General features: G+C 40.4%; 1 protein-coding gene across 2 annotated transcripts in view; it reads left to right on the top strand.

Moving 5' to 3' along the window:
• The first annotated feature begins 17,621 nt into the window (after window positions 1-17,621).
• Window positions 17,622-23,397, top strand: part of PALS2 (protein associated with LIN7 2, MAGUK p55 family member) — a 109,523-nt gene continuing 103,747 nt past the window's right edge. Inside the window, exon 1 of one of the 2 annotated variants that reach the window (XM_027102374.1) lies at window positions 17,622-17,877. The gene's annotated coding sequence lies outside the window, so the exon portion shown is untranslated. The remainder of the gene's footprint in view (window positions 17,878-23,397) is intronic. The other variant, XM_027102373.1, reaches the window with a different exon arrangement.

Below are 23,397 nucleotides of genomic sequence, written 5' to 3'. Positions count from 1 at the left end.
TCAAACACACACTAAGAACTAAGCAAAGGGCTTACTCCCTCTTGGAATAGACAGAGACAGTTCTCTTTGGAAGATGGAGGCAGGCTGAACTGGACAAAGTGTGGGCAAGTTGAAGTTGGTGACCTACAGAACAGTGCCTGGTACAATAAGTGAGCGAATGAGGACATTTAATATGGAGAAAAGGTTCCTGAGTCACTATACGTCCTCTGGATGAAGCTGAGGTCAGAATTTAGGGGGCCAGGGAAAACAAGAGGACTTAGACCCATGAACATATATTCTAAACCAAAGCCAGGGATCATAGAATAAAATATTAAAATTGTCCTGAAAAGTCCAAGCAAGAGTAACAGTTGCTGTAATTATAAAAAGTCGGTGAGCTCATGTTAATGTTGAGAGCTCAAGGCTGGACAGGGGTCATAGGTGGAGGAGGAGAATATGAGTAAGGCATAGACCAAGGAAGTTCAGACTGGGCAATGGAATGAACAGAGAGGGAGGAAAATATAGACTAAGCAGGAAAGCACAATTAATTTTCATCTATGGATCCCAGGACAGTGGCTGTTGGCCTATAATTCTGGCTTTAGGTAATTAATGTAATAAGAGTAGGTATTGTTTCATGAAACTTTCAATGTATGTTCCGGATCACATTATAAAATGTATTTTTTACTATGGGCCATGAAATCTCCTGCTTTAGGGAATTTGGGACCTACTTGAAAATTATACTCCTGTTAACAGTAGTTAGGGAAATAAGCTACAACTGTTGATTAGGAAAGACCCATGGTCCAGATATGCCTCAAGGGGCAGCCTTACCTTGATAAAATCACCACGTTCCAAGGTCTATTTCACCATTCCATGGGCAAAGGAATTTGATTGTGCTGCCCATGAAGAGATGTCCAGTATCTTAGGACTGACTCATGTATAAATATGCAAAGAGAAATATGGCTACATGAAGCTATTTTGATTATCCCCTCCTGGTGGGAAAAATCTGCCTGGGTAGTTACATGAGAATGTGGCTTGGTGCACGTTGAATCAGAGTAACAGTAATTAGATTGATCATGTAAGTGGTAGTCATATCTGGGTGTGAAACTCTCTCTGGTAATAATAATTAAGAACAGCTAGCATTTATTGAGAGCTTACTGCGTGTCAGACATTGTACTCAATACTTTATATCTCATTTAATCCTCACCCTGAGATTTTTCACTGGGGAGATATACCTGCCAAGCAGATGGCATGTTGATGTCAATTAGTCAACCTACCCTTCTTCTGAACACTTGCTAACAAATTGTCTCTTTGACTCCACCTTACCAGACTGCTAATCTTGCTGGATAACACTGTTCCCACACTTGCCTAAACAACACTCCTGAAGTCCCTGCAAGGAGCACCAGTGGGCACACAAGCCCTAGAATAACATGGAGAATTTTCCAGAGAATCAATCTTCCTTGATTGTAAACAATTTCAAATATTTTATATGAAACAAACTGGGTATATTATGAAGCACAATACAAAATTTGAATGAATTGTAATTTCATCCTTAAAGTAAAAATCTTGAGATCTCTCTTTTAGGGTACTTGGTGGAAAAGTTTTAAAATCATAGTCCAAGGGCAGCACAAAGCAGCTGAATGGGCCTAAATTTCCTGAATTATAATCGCATATTTGCCACATTTCCTACTGCACTACCCAGCTCACCTTGACTGAATTGGGTGGTTTAAATTTCATGAGTCCCATATTGACAATTAGCTCTTAGTTTCTGTCTAATAGATAGCTAATTTTATCCAGTAATATTTTTTTCAAAATTAGAATGTATTTTCTTTCTCTGACTTAAAAAGGAATACAAATTTATTGTAGAAAGTTTTGAAGATATAGAGACACATAAAGAGCAAATCTTTAAGCGCCTTGAACTCACCAATATGAAGGAAATAAGATTGTTAACATTTTAACAAACAAATATTTTTGAGTATCTGCTATGTGTCCAGCAACTCTTGTAAACTTTGGGGCTACACTGTGAATTAGACAAAGTCCTTGCCTTCAAAGACATACTACTTCTTCATTCTTATAGATATAGATGATAGAGATAGAGATATAGAAATATACAAGTATATTTTTATAAGGCTGGGATACTACTCACATTCTTTTATTAGGTGATTTTTTATTTAACAGTATGTTATAAACATGATTTTATTTTATTACACTTTCTACACCATAGTTGTTAAAAGCTGCCCAGTAACTTAGGGACACAAAATTTATTGTCTAATAAACCTCCAACTTATTGTTAGAGTTTAGGTTGTTTTCAATTTTTCTTTCTTATAAATATACAAAGATGAATATTTTTACAGACAAATTTTTGTGTATATCTATGATTATTTCCTTTGGATGAATTCTTTTCAGATCAACATGATCTTCTTTTTGGGTCAAAGATCATGCATGTTTTCATGACTTTTAATGCATTATCAGAACGAGTTATATCAGCCTATATGTTCAAAAGCAGTTTATGATAATGTCTATTTTCTCATACCTCAACAACATTATGTATTTATTATTAAAATTTTTAAACCAATTTGTCAGTGAAAATTGGTTTCTTGTTTTAATATATATATTTTTAAAATTTCTCATGAGATCAAAAACTCATTGGCTTCTGCAGTTCATCTTTTGTGAATTGCCTTCTCATGTCTATGCTTTGGCCATTTTTTTATTGGGGGTGGCTATTTTTTTTCCTCTCTTATTTGTAAGGGTTTTTCCTTTTAAATAAAGTATATAATGACTTTTTGTCTGCCACATATGATACAGCTATTTTTCAGTTTATAACTTGCATTTTAATTTATTTACTGAGTTTTGATGTTGAAGAGTTTTAAAATTTTATGTGGTCAATAATTTCATTTTATAACTTCTGGTTTGTAGCTTAGAAAGGCCTCTCCCACCTCAACACCTACTACCTTTTTAATTCTTTCTAATTCCAAAGGATAACATCACAAAATGTGTTGGACACATTCTGAATATCTCTCAGATTTGAGGGAAGAAATATGATCCTTCAATTTTCAGGAAAAAAAACTGGGGGGAAAGAAGGGTCATAGAGAGAGAAGAGGGGTAGGTAGTGCTTTGAGACATGCATGTTACTGTACCATTTTCTTCCCAGAAAGCAACTAGACTCTAATCCAGTGGTCTTGAGTAGGGCCCAAGAATTTGCATTTCTAACAAGTTCCAAGGTGAAGCTCATGGCTGCTCTAGTCTATAAAAATAGGTGAGAACACTGGAATTCCTTAATATAACAACCAATTTGAATTGATTTACTTCATCCATTTTCTAATCTAATAACTTTCACTAATATGACACAATAAGATAAATTTAAGAGTCTAGAGAGCAAATTTTCTCTAGTGTACCTGTCCCCACTCAGCAGTCCCCACTCAAGACCTGGCCAAATGAGAAAGACTGTGTCCAGACATTGAATTTCCAGAAGGTCTCCATGGCTCCCTGAACACCTGAAATTCTCCTGAGGTCACTGGCCCACATCTGGTTCTGACTGAGCACTGGGAGAGGGTCCATTCTTTTCTGCCTCGGTAACTACTTCGTAAAAATCGCTGTGGTGGCAGGGGCTTCCCTGGTGGCACAGTGGTTGAGAGTCCGCCTGCCGATGCAGGGGCCACGGGTTCGTGCCCTGGTCCAGGAAGATCCCACATGCCGCAGAGCGGCTGGGCCTGTGCGCCATGGCCGCTGAGCCTGCGCGTCCGGATCCTGTGCTCCGCAACGGGAGAGGCCACAGCAGTGAGAGGCCCGTGTACCGCAAAAAAAAAAAAAAAAAAAAAAAAAATCTCTGTGGTGAATGGGATGTCAAACTCTTCTCTGAGTTAAGAAAGTGGAGTTTTTTCCTTTTTAAGTAGCAAACCAAATTCCCATTTCTGAGATTTATATTTGTTTTAAAACAAAAGTATTATGCAAGTCAGACCTCAAAGCCAGCTAATACGACCATGCCTCTCATCCTCATCATCCTTGTATAAATGCAAGCTCCCGGGGGCTTAATCTTCAATCCTCCCTTCTCTGTGCTTCCTCTCCAAAGACTGCTTTGCCAGGGCTGCTCACTTTCCCCATCATTTCCACTATGTTTTTCTGAAATCCTTTGTTCTACCCCCAGATAATCTCTTCTACATCCTTCCATGTTTTTCCCACAGCTGGGAGTCATCCCAGACCCATTCCTCATTCCCCACATCCAGACACAAAATCTAGAAGACCATGTCATCTCAACTTCTCTCAAACCTGTCCATTCTTCTCATCCCTGTTGTTATTGCCTTAATTCAAACCCTTAGGATCTGTCCCCTGGAAAGGCTGCGTGGTACAGAAATGAATACACAAATTATTTGGTATCAGAGAGACTTGTTCTTGACTCACATCCACTGCTTATTAACGGCCTGACGCTGGAACAATAACTTGACATTTCTGAGGGTTCCTCCTCTTTAAAATGGGAATCGGCTCCGTCTCACAGGCATGCCTTGTGGGTTAATAAGATAGCGTATGTGAGAGGCTTAACATGCTGCTCCACCCACTAGGTCTTCAACAAATATGGGTTTCCTTCCCTACTCAATCTTTAGTTCTTTGATTTTGATCAGTGTTTGTTCATGGGTCCCCTGTTCTCCAAAAGAACATCCACACTATCACCAGAGAAGCCTTCCTGAACCAGAAATCTGATTTTTTTTTAAAAGCAATTAGGGTCTTAGCATTGCTGGCAGGACAAAGCCACAGCAGAGGTGCTCCAGACACGGTCCTCCATCTGCCTTTACAGGCTCATCTCTTTTGTTTCCCCCTCTAGATGCTTCCTGAAGTGGACACACTCTTCATAACACACCCAGCAGTTTCCTGACTTCCCCAGTCTGGTCCCCGTGGCAAGTATCCTTCTCTTTCCCCAACCCTGTTCACCTGACAGCTCCTTGCTATTTATTCCTTAAGCCCCACCTTAAGCATCTTAAGAAATTTTCTCTGAATTATTTACATAATTGATCTTACCTCCTTTTTTTAAATTACTACTATACTTCATATAAAACGTGATTACACCCTTTATAACATGGTAGTATGTTAATTATTTGTATGTCCATTTTTCTTCCAGACTCTGAGGTCATTGAGAATTGAGATCACATACTAGGTATATTTATAGAGCCAACACCTAACAAATAGAACCATTAACTTCAACTCTTCTAGACCTCCTCACACTTTATATTGCATATATTAAAATGAACTCACATCACACAATTAATATAACTCTTTTGCTATGATATTTTGAAAGGATTTTATAATTTTGCTTTTAAAATTATTTAGCTACAGATGAGTGGTTTAATTCTCAAAGGGCAATGATTTCTAGGCAATCATTAAGCATAATCATAATTCTCCCAAAGTGGGAAATCTGACCTAGAAATTACTTTTAAATATAATGAAATACTAAATTAATAATAATATTTTGCAGATATTTAATAAAATACTTATTTTACATTTTGTCATGTTTTTTCTTTTCATTTTTTTGGAACCAGTAGTGAACTTTTTCAGATCTCAAATATTTCCATACTGCTGAAAAATTTGTGGGCCAAAAGAACTGTTCTTATGGTACGTAATCAACACAGTACTTCTGCCAATACATACTAGGTATTAAATAAAGAATAAGTATTTTGGTGAATTAATAAATAGCTCTGTGGCCTTTTTTGCTACCATTTAGTTAGCCTTTGCCATATGCCTGGCCCTGTGCTGTTATTCATATATATATTAACTCAATTGATGCTCACCATTATCTCCATTTTTATAGATGGAAGCACCTGATCCCTAAGGATATCAAGGAACTTATCTACTCGGTGCCTTGATGGCAGAGCCAAGATTCACTCTAAGGCCATGTCTCAACCACTACACTATATCATGTTTAAAAATTAGAGTACTACATCACTCTAAGGCCATGTCTCAACCACTACACTAAATTATCTAAGGCCATGTTTCAACCACTATACTATATCAATCTGACTTACAGCTTCCTTGCCCATAAACTAAAGATAATTATATATTTCTCAAAATACACATATATTTTGAAAATGAAATGAAAAGCGACTAGCATAGTACTTAGAACATAGTTACTATACAATAAATAATTTAAATAGTTTGCTAGGGACTGAAAATAATTCTCCTGAGATAACAGTAGGAGTGCTCAGAACTCCTATTATGTGCTCCCATAGCAGCTGGACTTTTCCTAAGGAGCACCTGTGTTGAATCTAATATATTTGCTTAATTGTCTCCCTGTCTAGACTATGAGCTCCATGAGGACAAGAACCACGCCTTCTTAGTCACCTTCATACTCAAGTTCCCAGCATATTATCTGACAGAAATATTAGCTACTTGAAATAAATATTAATTGAATTGGTTAATTTAGTAAGCACCTACTTGGTGCAGATAACTACCAGGAAAGGAGTAGAAATGGAGTCTTTTGCCAACAAGTAGCCTATACTCTAGTTGGGTTAAAAAAAATCATAGCACAGTATTTTCAAAGCAATATGGACTCATAATTTGTATAGTAGCATCTCATAAGACCTTGCTGCTTTTTCTATTCACAGAATCCCATAAAGGATATAATATGAAAAACATTGTCATAATTCTGCTAATATACTTGCTAATATTCTTTTAGCATACTAAGATATCGTTAAGATGTAAGAAGAGAACAAAAACACATGAAGCCCATAATGATATGCAAATGATATTGATCTAATCAGTCATGTTTGCTGTCATAAAGAAGTCCACATGATTACAAAATATTTCACATATTGTGTGGACATTATTATAGACTACATCATCATCATTAAACACCCATCTGTGTGAAACACCCTGCTAGGTACCATGTAAAATGCTTTAAACAAGTACAATCTCTACACTTTGAGAATCAAATTTACTCAAATAATCCTCTCTTAAAAAAAGTTCTCTGATACTTTTAAAGTATTAAATTTAAGGAATAATTTAAGCAACTGGATCCTATTTTATTGACACTTTCATTAATTTTCATAAATTATCAAGTGTACAAAGGTAAATCCTAAAGAATATGGATTCAATCAAGCTTTCATTTGTCATTTATTAATTTAAACTAGGTCTGGTTATTTATATTTATACTGATTTTTATATAGTCTTTATATATGAGGACTCAAGACTTTGTCATGGCTTTCAATTTTATTTCTAAATTTATCATTTGATTTTCAACTTATTTTATGGCATCCTTTTCTCCAAATAATGTCATGCAGTCACAGTTTTTAGTCTTTTGATACAGTTTCTGTCTTGCTGTAATGGTGTATTTTATTTTCATTCCTCATATGGTTTACTCTGTTAGATTTAAATCTTCAGTTCATCTGGAATTTATTTTTTGGAAGGTATGTTTTAAATGTTTTGCCAATTATCTTCACACCATTTTTTTTCAAACTTTATCAATTATAAGTAATAACTTTTGCATTCCCAAATTTCTATATATACGTGGATCTATTTCTTGACTCTTGGTTCCATTCATCTATCTATTCTTTCTCCAATGCTGTATGTTTAAATTACCATGGTCTTATATCTCAGTTTCTGGTATGACACATTTTTGATGCTATCATGAACAGGACATGCCCTTTTTCAGTTTAATTTTCTATCTTGCTATTATATCTGTGGAAAACCAATTGCATTTTATAAGTTTTGATCAGATTTGACTATCTTTCAAGCCTTTCCTTTTAGTTCTGTTAGCTCTTTTGTTGATTATCTTTGGTCATTTTTTTTTTAATTAATTAATTTATTTATTTATTTTTGGCTGTGCTGGGTCTTCGTTTGTGCGAGGGCTTTCTCTAGTTGCAGCAAGTGGGGGCCACTCTTAATCGCGGTGCGCGGGCCTCTCACTATCGCGGCCTCTCTTGCTGCGGAGCACAGGCTCCAGACGCGCAGGCTCCGTAGTTATGGCTCACGGGCCTAGTTGCTCCGCGGCATGTGGGATCTTCCCAGACCAGGGCTCGAACCCGTGTACCCTGCATTGGCAGGCAGATTCTCAACCACTGTGCCACCAGGGAAGCCCTATCTTTGGTCATTTAAAGAGACAATTTCATCATCTGTAAATAATGATAACTTTGTCTCTCTCTTCCTGTATTAATACCAGATCTCTTTTCTTTTTTTTTTTCTCATTGCACTGGCTAGAACTTCCAGATAAATGTTTGATAATAGTAGATACAATGGAAAATTTATCTTCTTTGAGAGGAAAGATAATCTAATTAAAAGCATTCTTGGGCTTCCCTGGTGGCGCAGTGGTTGAGAGTCTGCCTGCCGATGCAGGGGACACGGGTTCGTGCCCCGGTCCGGGAAGATCCCACATGCCGCGGAGTGGCTGGGCCTGTGAGACACGGCTGCTGAGCCTTTGCGTCCGGAGCCTGTGCTCCGCAACGGGAGAGGCTACAACAGTGAGAGGCCTGCGTAAAGCAAAAAAAAAAAAAGCATTCTTAGCTCTTAATTATGCACTAAAGATAATTAGCAAATGGCCATGTGCTCTTCTACAACTATTGTGAAAATAATAGTAGTCATAATACTCTCTAATACTCTAATACATAATACTCTCTTCTCTGAGCAAGCAACTGTATCAGGCATTTCATAGGTTTAATTCATAATCCTTAAAACATCCTGCAAGTTAGGCCTATTACACCCATTTTGCAGAAGAGGAAAGGAAAGTTCTCATCTGCTGAATAACTTACCCAAGGTTACCCAGCTCATAAGTAGTGAATTCAGAAATATAACATAGAGCTTTCTGATTCTAAACTCTTCTTTTGTACCATATTATCTGCATTATATAAATAGCATAATGACTTAATTCTGAAATATGTAAATGGAAATATTTGATTGGGCAATTGGTGTAGGTTGCAATGATACACTTCAATATATTTTAAGTAAGTATTCAAGTTGTGAGAATTATATATTGACTTAGAATGAGATAAATTATAATCATCACTTCTTAGTTTTAAAAAAATTGAAATGAGTTAATCTGATAAGTGTTAAGTACACACAATTAGTCAGTATCTTCATAATTATTTACCTAACTGTACCATATAAGCATATATTGATTGTATTGTGCCTTAACATTTAATAGATGCATAACTTCTCCCACAAACAGATTATGTATGTCAGAACTCTCAATAGAAACCCAACTCAAAAAGTGTCTCATGAATTTATGTAACCAGAAACACCCAGAAGTAAGGCTGACCTCAGGCATGACTAAATCTTCCTTTTCTGAGTTTCTCCAAGTGTTGATTTGAGGAAAGAAAAAAAATTATCTTTCTCTTTGCTGTAATATATATTTTTTTAAATCCAAAATTTTCTTGATTTAGGTAATATGCCTACTTCTTGGACCAATCACTGAGAGGATGAAGTCCTCTGATTGGCCAGGCTTGGGTCACATGGCCACTCCTATGATTTGAGAGTGTGGGAAGCGTACCATGATTAGCAGCCCCACCAGAATCCAGTGCAATGAGTAGTGAGGGAGACATTTTCCCAAAGGAAGAGAGAGGAAGGAATACTGGTTAGATAAAAATAATAGGCATCCATCATCAATTGTAAGCTCTTCTAAATCAACCAAGTCTCTTTCACCTAGTTGTATTCCCTCATAGCAACACGCAAAGTGGTTATCCATGTAGATAGAAGACATTCATACGATGTAAATACAGACAGACAAAATACACATGCAAATTATTGCATAGATTCAGAGTCAGCCATGAACCTCTGCCAAAACAATTGCATTAGCATATATGACTTGATTATGTTTTCTCCCTAAGGTAAAGAAACATATGGTGTATGAATCAAAGCCTTTCCTGTGTCACCTGGTGGGTTCTCTGAAAGGTGGACTCTGAGACAGTTCAGTGTGTTCAGTACAGTAGGTATACTTGGATGAACACCTGTGAAAGGAAGGCAAGTAAGATTTGGCAGAGGGAGAAATCAATGTGGGACACAGGCCTGAATAACAGCCTCAGCTGTCCCCACGGTGGACTCTGGAGCTAAAATGGCCTCTCAGACTTGCTACCTGGGCTGAAGTGGCTGGGCCTTTACATGTCCCTGCTCCATCTGTCATTTAATGTGGACCAACCTGTGAAGGGCTTGGGGCACATCCTTGGGCATGGGGGTTTTCTGCAGCTGACGTGATCCCCAAAGGACTGACAGCTGGAGTTCTTCTGACAGCTCTCCTGCAGCTGGGGCAACAAGTCTTTCCTTAAAAGCAGACTTAGGGAGTGCATCTCTACAGCCATCACGTTTTCTAAGGAAATTGAAGTTAACTGACAATGAGGAAAAAAACTAGAGTAATAATTTTTGCAATGCTCTACTGTAGATAATTTATATAAGTTGTCTTTTAAAAGTATTTCATTGACTCTTAATGTTATTCTTTCCTGGTAGGGAAGTGGATTTACACATAGTGAAGCTGAACTGATGCTCTCTATTCCTTTTTCAATTAGTAAGTCCCCGTGCTACAAAACTATGTCACTGCAATATGCTGACAGCTAAATAATGACCGTGTACTACTAAATGAGTAAAAGAAACTCTTTTCTTACTCTTTTAAAATGTATTTTTTATTTACTATTTTGTTTATCACTTTTTTATTTCTTGAAAGACAAGTTCAGAAAAAATGTGCACTTTTCTATAATATAGTTCTACTGTAACAAAAACTACAAACATAGCTTTTCCACAAATCCTACATTGTTAAAATATGCAGTAAGTTTGAAAATCATGGTGATGAGTCTGAGTTAAATAACATGTTATGGAGAACCCTTAATTGTGGTGACTTTCATTATAATTCATTCCGGTTGAATTGACCTGGGCGTTACAAAGCACTCTGTGGATGAAGTGTGGGAATGAGCAGGAGCTTTGCACTTGAACTGACTTGAACACTTCATAGTTCCGGAGCCTTGGGCAGGTTAACTTAACCCCTCTTCACTTGTTTCCTCATTTGTAAAGTAGCTATGAAAATAATGACTCAAATAGGATTTAAAGGACATAAAACACTGCCACATAGGCATGAGCGCAATAGATAATTGTTATTATTCATTATTATTACCAAAGCAGGATTTTTAAAAGACCTGGTCTTTCATATTTATAAACAGCTGATATTTTAAAGAGGAATGAAGTCCCTTTACTCCCTACCATGAAGACGGCATCACTTTAGAATGGACCGTCAAGTTCTTGGATTTTTTTTTTTTTTAACAGACAAAACAGTTTGCCCTGACTATCCCCGACACACACACACACACACACACACACACACACCCTACTTCATCTTTATTCCCAGTCCCCTGATCCTGATCATGTTTCATTCATTTGTGTAACAAAAGTGTCTTAAAGGCCTACTATGCACTCTCTTCACTTGGTTTTGCCCTCAAGTCTGCCCTCCAGTATTCTGGAGGAGCATCAGACTCAGAGAGTTTTACCCCTTGCTTCCGTGCTTAATGGCTATTCAGACACTCTTTTTTACTATAATGCCGTAAAGACTCCTCATAAAGACTTCTGCCCTCCAGGACTTCATGCCTCTCTGCCTATCCAATGAACCTAGATACCATATTGACACCATATATATTCACAATCTTTAAATTTTTTTCTGTTTTCATATATTTTATTTATTTATTTTTTACATCTTTATTGGAGTATAATTGCTTTACAATGGTGTGTTAGTTTCTGCTTTGTAACAAAGTGAATCAGTTATACACATATGTATGTTCCCATATCTCTTCCCTCTTGCGTCTCCCTCCCTCCCACCCTCCCTATCCCACCCCTCCAGGCGGTCACAAAGCACCGAGCAGATCTCCCTGTGCTATGCGGCTGCTTCCCACTAGCTATCTGTTTTACATTTGGTAGTGTATATATGTCCATGCCTCTCTCGTGCTTTGTCCCAGCTTACCCTTCCCCCTCCCCATTGTTTTCATATATTTTAAAATCTACTTTTGACGCCTGAGTAGAACTATTATTTTTTTTAGCTCGTATATAAATAGGAGAGCTGGAATTTGGAAGGCAGTTTGAAATGAGCCTCCCAAAGGGTTAATTAGATATAGCAGCTGGCTGCTGTCTGTTAAACTCAAGTAGCTCAATTAGGGTCCCTGCCTGAAATCTGATTGCCCTTGGAAGAGCTTCTCAGCTGTAGCTTGTATATTCAAGAGCAAGAGTTCACTTCTAATTAGCAACATTTTTTTCCACTTAATTATCTTTAATTTTAGAAGTCCACCAACTAACAACTTTATCTGTTTCAATAAATGAGCCCCCACTATGAGCAGTATTTTGCCAAGCATTCCTGTACACAGCACCCTGGATTCATATCTGCACGTAAGTAGGAGATGGGGCTGGCAGTTGTGGTGAAAAGAGTGTTAAGATAAATATTCAAAAACAAATGATGCTATTGTGAAGCAGAATAGATAAAGGACGGTAAGAGATAAAATGTTACCGGAATTCAAATGAAAACAGTTGCCTCTGTTTAAGGTGGAGCAGATAAATTGTAGTGGAAAAGGAGGATGTGAGATGGGCATAAAAGCTTGGATTTGGGCCAGCAGAGATGGGAAAGGCATTCCTGCCAAAACAGAGGGGTGGAAATGTAAAGGTGCAAGATATGACTGATGTGTAATATCCCCACATGGGGGCAGGGGAGTCTTGAAAATTGTTGTGCATGACCTTGTGAATAGAGTCTCATAGGCAGTGAGGAGGCAGGGATGATATGACTGACATCTGGCATTCAGATGCACATGGGACTGGGCAAGGAGACTTTCTGTAGGGCCAGAGGAAATGAACAAGAGAACCCACTCCTATGAATGACATTGAAAAGGCAAATTTCAAGGGACCTGGGTGCAGGCTGTATCTGCTAGGGAGAGGGGAAAAGAGGCACAAGGGAAACCTGCAGGAGGGATAGAGCGGGGGGCGGGGGGTAGAAGTAATACATTTTATTTTAGACGTTAATTTGAGCTGTGAATGGGTTATCCAGATGGAGATATTCAACAGGAAGTTGAAAACATGCCTCAGGGGAGAGTAGAACTGTAGATACAGATGTGTAAGCACTGAAGATAGAACCCTAAGGGTCCATGAGATTCTTGAGAGAAACAGTGGTCTCTTCTCTGTCTACACTTTCTCCCTCAAAAATCTCTTCCATTCTTAAGTGGAACATTTTCATTTAGGAAGTAGGAGAAGATGACACAAGTTAAGAGGGCAGAGAAGGAATAATCAGAGAAGTAGAAGGCGGTCCTGGGTCGTAAAGTGTCAGGGAAATAGAAGGAAAGGAGAGGTTTAAAAGGTGGAGAGGCTAACCTCCTCAGACGCTGCAGAGAAGTTGGATTGCTTGAACACTAAGCAAAGACGCACCCCACCACGATTCCATCGTGTCTGGTTAAGACTCCTGACATAGCATTTATCATGTGATAATTTTATTGTTTATTATTCTCCACCATTAGGTAAGAGTAATTTGGTATTGTTAATTATTTTATTACCAGCATTTACCACTGATAAATGAGTGAATGAATGAACAAACACAGGAATGAAAATGTCAGTTGTGGCAGCAGTAAAGCGTAGTTTCAGTTGAGAGGTGGGTGTGGAAGCCACATTCCAATGCCTAAAGTAAATGAATGGTGGAAAGGACAGGGTGATCAACCAAGATATACAGGCTGTTTTTAATTTTTGTAAGAAACAACAACAAGAAAAAAACCCCAAACATGCAAATTCTTACAACTGTTGGCTTTAATTGTGGTGACTGAAAAAAAATGAACTGCCCTTGTGTCAGGGAATGTTCTTTCTGGTGGGTAGGAGAAAGTGCTGCTAAGAATAACATTTCTGTTTATTTTGAGATTGTCTGTTAACCTAGTGGGACTTCAGAGAGATTTAGATTACAAGTAAGCCTCTGACAGATATCTGTGAAAGCTAGATTAAAACAATAATACACAATCAACTGTGGTCCAAGGGCTTGTCAACCAGTGCGAGTTGGAATGCTCAGATAATTGGAAACAGTGCTCTTTAGGCAGCCAGGTGAGACTAATCTGGGGAAGCTTTAGGAAGGAAATAAATTTAAGTTGTTTTGAAAGGGGACTATTCTAGTCAATTGGCAGAGTCTTATAACACAGGATTAGGTATTTTAATTTGATTACTTGAGGTAATTTGGAGCCACCCCAATATTCTGAGAAGACTTGGTATAAAATATTGTTTTGAAGATGACTCATTTCAGTAGTTTTTAACTCTGGCTGTATATTAGAATTACCTGGAGAGCTTTGAAAAATCCTGGTGCCTAGCCTATGGGGCAGAACGGTGAAACCTAGAGTTGGGACCTGGATGTCAGTGTTTTTTTTAATGTTTTCTATTTTTTTTGTTTTGTTTGTTTAAATTCTCTGGATGATTCCAATAAACAGCCCAAAGTGAGAAGTACTGCTCTAAGTGTAGAGAAAACTGCAAGCAAGCAAGAGAGAGACTAGAATTAGAAGGGTTAGCAAGGAGGCTGGAAATTGGTATCTGACCTAGCTTTGTGGACGGAGATAAAAGGGGTGAAGCTAAATAAAGTATTCTGGAGGAAAGCTTGGTTGGACTTTGTGGTGCATGTCAGTTGCAATTTTTCATAAAGCTATATTCCAGGAGCATCGCAGATCTTATTATGATGGATTAGTTGAAAAACAAACAGGTAGGACCTGCTACAATTTGGGGCTTTTATTATTAGCAAAATTCTCAATTTCTGAAGTGCCAAAGCAACTCAGAAGAGAGAGAGAGGAAAAACAAATCGTATTGAAAGGATAGAAGATTTTGTTTATATTTGAAGGCAGAAATAAAGCCAATGATAGATGCTCTGGAATTAAGAATCAAAATTCAGACTTTAAATTGAGTTACAGTTAGTAGAGAAATTGGTCTGTGGCAAAATTATGATCCTTTTAGAGTAACCTTGAAGAAAATGAAAAGCCAAACCATTAAGGACACTAAAAGAAGGATTCCCCATCGTTTTCAATCATAACATTCCACTTTCTTGGAACAAAGAATTTGTAAGAGGTATGGGAAATGGATGGGTAGTGTCTCAGAAATGATGACCTCTCAGAAAGGTGGGCTGGCAAGCAATGATGAGAATTCCAAAGTTCATATTAGATCACTTTAAATTTACTCTGGCATGTCCCACCTTTAAAGTTTAGAGGAAGGGCAGAATGTCATAAAGTGGCACTATTGTTTATAAAAGGTAGTGTTTTATAATATATCGTATTTGATAAAATATAGGCACTGAAAGAGAAACTTCACTGCCAAGAGCATCCTGAAAACAAGCAATTGAAGGCAGGTGTGGAGCAAAACCATTTTTTTCTGGCTCTGAGGATGAGTCTGAGTCTTACAAGCATGGTAAGTCTCCATGTAATAGCTGTCATTAATTAAAGAACAGACTTGGAACTGTAAATGAAAGGTAATTGTTCCTATATTCCTGCTCCCAAATGCTGGGTCCCTGGTACATACAGGGATAAGGGAGTTGGCTAGGACTGGTCCCAGCTGTAAGTCAGGGAGGACTACGTGTTGTGATTTGAGGGGCAGAGACTCCCCTATCTCTCCCTCCCCAAAGCTTCCTCAGTAAACTTCATCCTATTTTCAGGGACTGGGGGTGGAGTAGAAGGTTAGTACCTTGCTTCCAGAAGACCCTCGAGAAAATAAAAGTGTACTGTGAGGGATCAGGAACACACCAGAAATGACACTCATCCCCTCTCCTTCAGAGGAGCTCAGGGCATTCCGTGGGTAAGAGGGGGTGTCCTGAGGTTGAGTGTCAGAAGGAAGAAGAGAATCGAAGTCGGCAGGTCTGGGTAGGGTGCAGCAGGGATGAGCCATCGGGTCTCCCGTGGGAAGCTAATGGGTCTGGGAAGCAAGGAGGAGGAAAAGGAAGACCTGAAAGTTTTGCTGATTCTCTGAGAGGAGAAACCTCATTCTTCCCTTCTGCATCCGCCTTGCCTCACTCTTGGGCATGGGGCACTCGCTACTTCATTTCATCCAGCTGGCCTGACTACAAGGGGGGGTGGGGCTCAACATGTGTCCACAGTTACTGTTTCCCTTAGTACATTCAGGTGTCCTTACATGCTTCCAATTTCCCTTCCTCAGGTTTGCTGTTCCAGGAAAGAAGGTTCTAAATTAATAGGCTACAAACTCCCCCTGCATGTTGGTTTGCAAAATTAATGATCCTAACGGAAAAGTAAATTAATCTTTGATGCTTGGTTGAGGCTAAGAGAAAAATCACTGTTTTGGGGGCTGGGCCTTCTTAATACACCTCACCCAAAGTATTCTCTCCCTCCCTTCTGTGCTAACCACACTCACAGAGATTGGGTGGCCGGGGGCTGTGGGGGGGCCAGGGGGACTGTGGGGGGGACGGACACAGTACAGCTTGAAACTCCGTCTCTGAATCCAAAGGGCCATGTTGCAAACATTTATCAAATGCCTGGTTTATGCAGAACAGTGCAACTGTGCCCAAGAGAAGCCACGAAAGGCTGCATAGAGGAAGCCACCTGACGTGATGTTCCTCCCATGTCAAGTTTTACTTGCACTTTCTACATTCACGGTTTGAAAAGACTGCAGTATACATTTTGTAAAATGTAAAGAACATGTTCATAGTTTCTTCAGTTTTCGGAAGAACAGCTTTGCTAAAAGCCCCCATCACAGGTCTGAGGGGTCACAGATCTCTTGGGATTAGGTAGATGTTAAGGGAATCAGAAGTTCTCTGATTGTCTTGCTGTGTTCTAGCCAGAGCCTCTGCTGCACTGCATTGCTCAGTTTCTTTCAACTGAAAAATTAAATCTGCGCTCCTGTCAAAACGTATCATCTGTACACCTGGTCACTCATCCCAGGTCACCAAGCTCTCGGCAGAGTCAAGGTGGAAAGGATGGCAGTCCCCACTTCCGAAGTGTGGGAAGGCCAGATGTTTGGGAGGATCTGAACAACTGGTGTCCTGGGAGTGTCCAGCAAAGCCGGCCCCGGGAGTTCCACGGGAGACCCAGGGCTATGAAAAGAGCTAGTGTCCATCCATTTCCTAGCGTGTGAATCAGCCGGGTTGGGCCTTCGGGAGAAAATTCGTTAAGGACATCGTCAGAGCTATAGAACCTGCCAAATACACGTCAGAACCAGGGGTGTGAGTGTGAAGGGGGAGGGGGGAGATTTTCAGAGGCTTCTTTTCGAGGTCTATTTATCCTTTGTGCCCCACGACTAGTGGGCTCTTAGAACGTAACTCTTGGTAAGGGCCGGGAGGAGCCTCTTTCGAAAACGCCCAGGGGGGAGTATCTTGCTCATCAATAAATGCTGAATGACAACGGCAATTTCGGTCTGGAAGACCCGGCGCGGATTGGGTCTGGTGACCCTCTCGCGGGCGCGGCTCGGGGCCAGGACCGGGGAGACCCAGTAGAGGCAGCGGGGCGCGGGCGGCGAATCTGGCCGGGACGCCGTCGTCTGCGGGCGCTCGGAGGGGCCTCCACCTGGTCGCCGCGCCGCGGCCGGAGGGGCGGGGCCCGGCTTCCCCGAGGCGGCGGCGCCTCCTCGCTCCCGAGCGCGCACTCCCCGGCGTCCGGCGCACGCGCGAGGCCGGGAGAGAGCGCGCCGCGGCGGCGGCGGCGGCAGCGGGAGGGGGAGGAGGAGGAGGCGGAGGCGTTGGCGGAGGCGGAGGAGAAGGAGAAGGGCGGCTGAGGGGAGGCTGGCCGCGCGCGCGGTGGTGGCGGCGGCGCCGGCGACCTGAGCCGGGCGGAGTGGAGAGCGACGGAGGGGGCGGAGAGAGAGGGAGGCGGAGGGGAGTGAGAGCCGCATTTCCAGTTCCCAACTACGAGTCCGGAGTTTGTAGATGGGGCTGCTCGGCGGCGTCTGCGGCTGAGGAAGAGCAACGGCGGCGGGAGGAGGGGAGCGACGGCGGCGCGGAGGAAGCCGAGGTGCGAGCCGGTGAGTTGCCGGGGCCCCCACGTCTCTCGGGTAACGGTCTAGCCGCGCGCCGAGCTGGCCGGGGGGCGCCCTGTTGCTTGCGGCTTCGCGCCACGCGGGGACCCCGGCCCGCCCCGCCCCCTCGGCACCTGGGCTCGGGCGGGCGGCGGGGGCTGTTCGGCTCGTCTCGCGCGGGAGGGGCGCGCTCTGCGGGGCCCCAGGTTCCCGGGCTGCGGGCGTGCGGGCTGGCCGGCCGAGCGCGGCAACGTGTCTGGCCCATGCTGCCGGCTGCCGCGCCCCGCTCTCCGCCCGCGCTCCCCGGCGCGGCCCGGGCGGGGGCAGGGCTGGGGCTGGGGGCGCGGGGCCCCCTCCGAGAGCCGGGCGCGGGCGCCTGCACCTTCTGCGGCGAGAGTGGCGTTAAAGCATGAATGGAGAGCCGTGCCGGGGACGGCGGTTGCCGTGACTGACACCTTCGGAGTCGGTGCCCAGTGGGGGCGACTCCGCCGGCCTCTGGCTGCCTCTCGAGCTCCGAGTTCTTGGGGGAGGAGGCTTTCGGCGAGTTCTGCTGCCACTTCCGAGGCACGAGACTCCAGTTGTTTGGCCAGAGTGGTTTTGGGCCGAGCACACGCTGCTCCGGAGGCGTTTGCGGCTGAGGCAGTGCTTTCCGATTCTGAGTACGTTGGTCTGGAACCAGAAAGGTGCTGGCTTTTTTTGTTTGTGGCTTTTTGGGTTTTTTTTTTTTTTTTTTTGGCTTTTTTGGCGGGGTGGAGGGCCAGGAGCGAGTCGATGGAGGGATCTCACGGTCGGCGTGATGACAGGATGTGGATTGGTTGGTGGGTGTTTTGGCAGAAGGACTTTTTAACACTTTCTTGGGAGTTTAGTCTCAATCTCCCCAGTTCCTTGGATTACGGCTCGAGATTACATCCATTCAACTTCCATCCGTTGGGGCACGTAAAAGGGGGGTGGGGGCAGGCGAGGAAGGTAATTGAAGGCTGATGGGGAAGCTCAGAAAATTCTCCGCATTACTTATAAACAGCTGGTTAAGGTCAAGCTAATCACGTTTTACTCTTTTTCCATGCCTTTGGGGATGGTTGGAATTTTACTTTGTGCTTCCTGTCTTGGTCTTCTTGTTATATGGCTCGGAACAGTGGAGGTGCGTTAAAATCGCTCTTCAATGGGAGTATGGTTTAGCAGCCATTCCTTCCAGTGAAATCTTTCAGATGGTCGTTGGGAAACTTCCGTATGCCGAATATTTTAGGAGAGGTAACACGCTGTTAACCAATGCGGAGATAGTTGGAGTACGCAGGTGTAACAACAGACCTCACGGTATATTGTATCAGGCCTGATTATAGTCATGTCTTCTGAGGCCTGATTACAGTAAACAAAGAACTTTTGTGGATTGTGTCATTTTTGAGGTCATCTGTATCTGAAATCTATCATGTATTTAAATTCATGTTTAAATAGACGTTTGCACAATGTATTACTCTTTAAGGTCTATGCTGCTTTTAGTTTAGACTAGGGTTACATAATATACAAGTGGCAACATTTTTAATAGCTCTGTTTTTGTCCTATAGAGATTGCACACTAAATATCTTTACGCAAAAAAAAAAAAAAAAAGATTCCGGGATGTCTGTGTGTGTCATTTTCTAATTGATGCCACTCAGTTGCTTTTCCACTTGGAATTTCAAAATGAATTTTTTCTTTTTTTACATTCTAAATTATATGAACACTAGAAAAATTAGGGGCTTAAGCAAGTCTGGTAGCTCTATATAAGACAGCGTCATTTTTTGTTGTTCTGTAGGCCAACTGTTGGATTTTTTTTTTAAACGAATCGTATTTTTCTTAAACATTCATGGGAGCAGTTTGCATTTTTCCTGAGTCTCATTTAAGGCTGAAATTGTTCCAGAAGACTACACAGCCTGCTCTCTTCCTCCTCCCCCCACCCCTCCTTTTTAGCTTGGGATAACCAAGAAAATCATAATTGTGAGACTCCATGTATGTTATTTATATTCTGCTTTTAAAACTGAAGTTGTTTGAGCATTTACCATCCCTTTATATACTTTACCATTTAATAATAGATGGTGAGCAGAAGACAACTGAGATTTTAATTAAATGCCCTTCACTTTTTTGACATCCAAGCTTTGTTAAAAGTAACATCAGAAAATTATTGCAAGTTATAAATAATACAGGGTTAGTGCCGGTCAAAGGCTACCTAATTATAAAAACACCAAGAAAATAAATATTAAAAGAGGCAAGAGGAGCCATTTGTACTTTTTATGTCACTCGCTGTATTATAAATTACCTAGTCCTAGGTGGTTTTTTAAAAAGAGTGTCTTGCAAATTAGACATTAGGTTTTTAGCACTGGTTATAATTTTCTTTAACAAGGTGGTTCATTTGGTAAGTGACTAAATTTGTATCAGAACATCACTTCAGGTAGACGTAGTTAACTTGCAAGGGATGTGCTCGTATTTATTTCTGGAGGAATGAACACCTGCCCATTAGATAAAACAAATACTGGGCTGGGCTGAGGATATCATTAAATTATTCCTAAAAAATTGTACTGAGAAAAAAGAACCTATAGATTCTTTCCTTCCAAAAATAGTGTTCACATTTATGATATCATAAGAGCAGAAAAGCATACGATATCACTGATATGGTGCTAGTATTGAATTAAAGATTTGATTTCTTCATTGTAGTTACCGGATTCTGCATAGATTACTTTTGGTCAGTCTCACAGAAGCTGCGATCATTTCCCAACTCTTCCTGTTATTTGTATGTGAGACCACTGGGGGGAGACTTTACAATTTAGGTTGACCGTATCCCTCCCTCCCATACACCGCTACTAATAATCCCTGAGCACTTTGCCAAACTGCTGCAAATGCGTTGAGGAGGATGCCCTCAGAATCAAGTCTTGATCAAGGTGTCTAAATGACTTTTATTTCTTTAACTCACACCACACTCAAAAAGTACCTCTCTTTATAGATTGTGTTATTAACAGTCTACTTTTTGGTTACGTGGGCTAACTAAATATCTAACATAGTGAAAGATGAGATTCATGAATACATTAGAGCTTTCAAAGATCTGATATTAATCTTAGAAGCAGTGCAGGTTTAATTACTTGCTTTGCGTATATAGATATTAGTTGTCCGGAAAGATCTGGAGAGAACACCATCTTACGTGAGCTGTACTGTATCCAAACCTTTTAAAGCTGATTGTTCTCCTAATTTAAAAAGCTTTCAGAGGAAAAGATATTGAAGCATCCTTTGTACCTAATTTTTATCACATAGGGGAAGTTCTTCCTTTATCTTAGTAATAGAGATAAGATCGAAACCCACAACTTTGTTGACTATTAAGCTGTAGCTATTCTCAAGAGGTACAATAAAGTCAAAGAAGTCTAGTTTCCAGTTTTCTCTTCTGACAATATTTAACTTTGTTAACGTCCAATTCAATAATAGTGAACTTAGCAAAGGATGTTATTTTTATAGTAGTTTAGAAAGGACTTAAGTTTTTAAGTTCTTCTTTAAGACCTTTGTGCAGCCTTGATCATAGTATATAGATTCATTCACAGTATAAGTAGTACAGAATTTGAAGTAGTTTCTACCATCTTTCCTAGTTTCTTCTTTTTTAAGATGGCTTTGCATTTTTTTCTTAAAACATTTCATAATCCTCCAGAAGAGATATTTTCTGCTTAGGAAATGCTCATTCCTAGCTAACCTCAACATTGTGTTTAATACTTGGGAAGTAGTTTCTAAAGGTCTGTAAAGTTATCACTGATGCAAAGCAAAATGAGAATTAAAGACAATGTAGTGAGTTTTTCATAAAGCTGAAGTTATTTTCAAATCCTTTCCTCTGCCTACTAGTTCCTATACATGGTCTGATTCCTACTTACTTTACCAACTTACGCTTTTTCCTCTTAGATCAATTACTCCATTACCACTTCTTTATCATTCCCCCTTGTTCACTATATTCCACCTACACTGCCCTTCTTTTTTTCCCTCAGAAATGTCATGGCTTGTTCCTGACTTAGGTCTGTTCCCTCTGCCTGGAATTCTCATCCTAAAGCATGACACAACTGGCTCCTCATCATTTCAGGTTTCAGTTCAATTACATTCTCAGATGAGCATTATTATCTAACCACCCTGTCAGAATGGCACCATCCTCATTTCCCTGTATCCCATTACTTAAATTTTTTTCTGCAAACTGTTTATCATATCTGAAATTGTATTTTTATTTTATTATCTGTATACTCTCACTATAATGCAAGGTCCATTAGAACAGTGATTTTTTTCTCTTGTTTAACAGTATATGCCAAGAACTTAGACTTGTTCCTGGCACACAGCTGTCATTAAACATAAACCTTTTTTTAAAATTTGAGGTTCTATCCCTCCTGAGGCTTTGGTGTTAAAATGTTCCTTTATGAAATGATTTGAGTAGATGATAGTTGTAGTAAGTAGGCCACTTTTGGCTGTAAGTAATAGAAATCCATTCTAACTGGTATGAACAAAAAGTGAGACATACTGTAAAGATGCAGGAGTGCCTAAAGGAATCCAAGGGTTCGGACTCTGGGACTCCAGTGCCAGCTGGATACACTTCATCTCTTCTCTTTACTCTTCACTGTGCATTTGCTTCACGTCTTCTAATGCTGTAGAGGACCACTTCCTAGTCCTCGTAATAGATGGCCACCAGCAGCTCCTAAATGTTCCCTGCACCAGCCCAGACAACAGGAAACAGATTCATCCAGCACCCATCCCTCCCCTGTTCAGCAAACTATACCATGTTATTAGAACTTGCTTGTACTTGCTGTAATCATGTGAAATAGGATTGGGCAGTCAACCCAAATAGGTGCTGCAGTAATAATTCATTTTCACCCTTGACTACCCCCCCCAAAAGGCTGGTTTCCCCTCTTTTAAATTTTGCTGCTATATGTAGTTGGAAGATTTGAAAAGCACTGTCCTGGGTTTATATAAAAGAAATGTCCTTTTATGGAAGGAATTTACCATTTGGTTGAGGATAATATATACATGAAGGAAAGAAAGTGGCATGAACTGAGGAAAATATTTGCAACTTGTATAACAGACAAAAAGCTAACTTCCTTAATATATGAAGAGTACCTGCAAATTGATAAGAAAAAGACCAACCATAAAGTGGGCAAAGATCATGAACAGATAATTCACAGAAAAGGAAATTCAGATCGTTCTTAAACATATATATCAAGATATTCAACCTCACACACAATATAAATATGAAAAATTTAAACTGTGAGATACTATTTTCACCTATTAGATTGACAGATCAAAAAAGTTTGATAGTACATTTAAAAATTTTTTATTTTATATCGGAGTATAGTTGATTAACAATGTTGTGTTAGTTTCAGGTGTACACAGATTCAGTTATACATATACATGTATCCCTTTTCAAATTCTTTTCCCATTTAGATTATTACAGAGTATTGAGCAGAGTTCCCTGTGCTATACAGTAGGTCCTTGGTTATCTGATAGTACTTTTTTTTTTTTTTTTTTTTTTTTTTTTTTTTTTTTTTT

The sequence above is a fragment of the Aethalodelphis obliquidens genome, unplaced genomic scaffold, assembly GCF_003676395.1.
Source record: "Aethalodelphis obliquidens isolate GAN/ISIS:26980383/991018 unplaced genomic scaffold, ASM367639v1 scaffold5, whole genome shotgun sequence".
NCBI lineage: Eukaryota > Metazoa > Chordata > Mammalia > Artiodactyla > Delphinidae > Aethalodelphis > Aethalodelphis obliquidens.
This window is presented reverse-complemented; position numbering and strand designations above follow the sequence as displayed.